This window comes from Aquarana catesbeiana, linkage group LG02, assembly GCF_042186555.1.
Source record: "Aquarana catesbeiana isolate 2022-GZ linkage group LG02, ASM4218655v1, whole genome shotgun sequence".
Lineage (NCBI taxonomy): Eukaryota > Metazoa > Chordata > Amphibia > Anura > Ranidae > Aquarana > Aquarana catesbeiana.
The window spans coordinates 772443982-772447698 of record NC_133325.1 but is presented as its reverse complement, the minus strand read 5'-3'; positions in this window follow the sequence as shown (position 1 = coordinate 772447698).

The window sequence follows — 3717 nt, the reverse complement described above, 5'->3', positions numbered from 1 at the left end:
GGGGGTTGTGGGATTGCTGTATTCCCATCTATCTCCTGGGGGGGATCGCCATCTTCTTTTCTGTCTCCCCCGAGGGAGGGAGGCGGGAGGTTGTGGCATTGGTTTGCCGCTCTCCCCCCAAAATATTGAGCACCAGCCTCCACTGCTGCTGTCTGTGTGTGGCTCTAATTTCCAGAACATGTCAGGATAGCCTTGTAAAAACTGTGACTGTCCCAGCAAATCATTGGAGTATCTAGGGTATCTAGGGTATGGCAGCCATGACAACTCTGTTCCCATCGCACAAAAAAAAGTCCCACCCGTCCTCTTGCGGCCACCTCCCGCACTAATCTAGTCCCCGGCGCCATGGCCGGCCTGCTGGAGCGCGGCGCCGGCACATCACTTTACTAGCAAGTGAGGAGGGATGCGACAGGTGTCCCCATGATGGCTGGTGAGTTGACTCTGGCCAGAGTGACCGCCGTCTATGTAGCCGAAGGGTAACTGGCGGAGGGGGAGCCTAATGCTCCGCCTACCCTCCTCTGTGCAGCTGCTTCATCTTCTCCCCGAAGCAGGGGCTCCGTCTGTGTGACGTCACGTGACCGTGATGAGGTCGGTGACGTGACAGTGAGGACTCTGGAGGAGAACCTGGAAGCTGGAGAAGAGAACACTAGAGAGAACGCACGTCACTAGAGAAAAAGTTGGAATCCCCAGGCAGCAGCACCTGGAAGGATTAGCACTGCAGCCTAGCAGCAGGTACTAGTACAGTACTTAAGTCACCAGTCAGTCACCACAATTTTGATCATCAAATATAGTATTCAAACAATATGGATTAAATAAATATGCTTAGCCATAGATATCATAAATAAAGTGTAATAAAGTGATTTGTGCAAGTAGTACCTGCTTTTGCACAAATCACTTTGTTACACTTTATTTATATCTATGGCTAAGCATATTTATTTAATCCATATTGAGCACTATATTTGATTGGCTGCTTGCTTCTTCTTGGGCCTGGAACACACGCAGAATTGCACATGATGATGACTTAAAGTCATCATGTGCGATTCTCTGTGTGTGCCAAGCAGACAGGGCCAGCGCTACCACTAGGCAAACTAGGCAGCCACCTAGGGGACCCGGCCGCTGGTGATCCTACGCCCTCTCTACCTCCGTACATTGTCAGAGACGCTGGCACAGCATTTTTGGGTGCTGGTAAGGCGGCATTTATGGCTGCTGATGTTACTGAATTTTTGGGTGCTGGTGAGGCCACATTTATGAGTGGTGATGATACTGCATTTTTGGGTGCTGGTAAGGCCGCATTCATGGAGGCTGATGTTACTGAATTTTTGGGTGCTGCTGAGGCCGCATTTATGGGTGCTGATGTTACTGCATTTTTGGGTGCTGGTAAGGCCGCATTTATGGGTGCTGATGTTACTGCATTTTTGGGTGCTGGCGAGGCGTATTTATGGGTGCTGATGTTACTGCATTTATGGGTGCTGATGTTACTGCATTGATGGGTGCTGGTGAGGCCGCATTTATGGGTGCTGATGTTACTGCATTTATGGGTGCTGGTGAGGCCGCATCTATGGGTGCTAATATTACTGCATTACTATAGGTTTCAGGACCCGCTTCCTGATTAGCCAGGAGGAGAATAAGGAAGACAATCATGAATATTAATTCGCTATTGTTACACAACTGTGTGGTCTCAGGGCGCAGTGCTCTGCGCCCCGAGCCCACCCTTTTTTGAAGCCAATTAGAGCCTCAGGCTCTGATCATGTGCTTAAAAAAAAAAACCCATTGGAATCCATGCGTCCGGTTTCCTGCATGTAGATTAGGAGCCGGGCGCATGGATCAGGGGGGCGGCGCCCCTGTGCCCCTTACTGATGGGCCGCTATTGCTATAGACTATATATGGCTGCTAGGGAGTTTATAGATGGCACTCTCAGTCTCACACTGCAGAGATATTTCAGCTCAAGGGTCAGCAATCTAAAGCCAGCAGGCTGAGAATAATAAACGCTGGGGTCAGCAAACTTGGCAGTTAACCCTTTACACACAAACAATAACTGCCACCACATGTTTTAATGAAAACCAGTACCATTCACAGTATCTGCTGTAGCATTTCTGACTTCTAGGAAATGTCTGTAATACACACTGTCACACCAGGCAGGGATATGACAGGGGCTGTAAGATTTTAACGCTCTTCAAAGAGAAAGAATTATTTTAATTCTTATTTAGAGCATTTAGAGATGAGGCTTAATGATTTTAATTATCAATTGATGAAAGAAAAACAGTGCAAAATATTTACAGAGAAAGGTATAACAATAATTGTATTAGTAAAAACATGGTTATTGGTTAGAACTGAAAGGTACCTAATGAGGTTTTCCCTGAGCTGTGGTTCCAGCAATTACATCTAGCAAAACTCAAATTCTAGCGTAGCAGAGGTAATTGCTGTGAGAATGACAAGCGTGCTTAATTCTGATATTAAATAGAGAGCTGAGCAGCAGATGTAACCATATTTTTAGGGCCCCGGGGAGGGTGTTTCAATCATGTTTGTTCTCCTAATGATTGGTGTTTTCATCTACACTTGGATAGGTTCTTGTTTTTAATGAAGTACTACCATGTCAAGATTTATAATTTATGTTTGTATTTTAGTTCTGCGGTGAGAGATACCCAGACTAAAATGTTTTTTGACCTACCTACATTCAAGCCATTTTATGACATGCCATAAAGTCTTTGCTATTGGAAGTTTATTATGCTATCTGTAGGCTGTTGGCTTAGGAGATGTTTGCCTAATGAGTTTGATTACCTGTGACTGGATTGTGTCAGGGTCACCATAAATTGAAATGTCTATTTTACAACATGCTGATTACAAATGTCTGGGTTTCAGTGTGATTTTCAAAACGATGATAACAACTATGCAGATTACTGCTAAAAGTCTTAAAGAATAACCAAATCCAAGAACATAAAATACAGTTGCGGCTTACAAACCTTATATAAGGGGGGGGGGGGGGTGCATTTGTTTTCTTTTTTTTTCAAGCTAAGAACATTTAACACTTATACAAAGAAATACCTGTTGATCTTGCCAGAAATATAGGGGTTGATTTACTAAAGGCCAATAGACTGTGCACCTTGAAAAGTGCAATTGCACTCTGCAAGTGCAGTTGCTCCAAAGCTTAGTAAATGAGGTAAGGCTTCACTTTGCAAAGAATACCCAATCACATGCAAGGAAAATAAAAAAAACAGCATTTTTGCTTGCACATGATTGGTTGAAGAAAGTCAGCAGAGCTTCTGCTCATTTTCTAAACTCTGGAGCAACTACCCTTGCCGTGTGCAACTGCACTTTCCAAAGTGCACAGTCTTTTTACCTTTAGTAAATCAACCCCGTAGTGTCTTTATAGATAGATGGCCTCTATAATGAAATATTAAGGTAGAAAATTATAAACATGTACCATCATCCAGGAATGAATAATTTACAAGGTTTGGAAGCCTGATCCCCAATCAGGCGACCTAAAGAAATGGGGGCATATTGGACTATTGCGGTACAATAAACATTGGTGATAATATAGAAAATAAATCAGTGATATGAGATTGTATAATAGATTTTATTGATGCAGAAATACAAATCTTGATAATACAATACAGCATGATAGAGTTAAAAACATAGCGCCAGGTAGGGACGTGGTTGTACAATAAAACAATTGATCTCAGAAGTCAATTCCTCAACTAGTTTCGCGGACATAACCGCTTC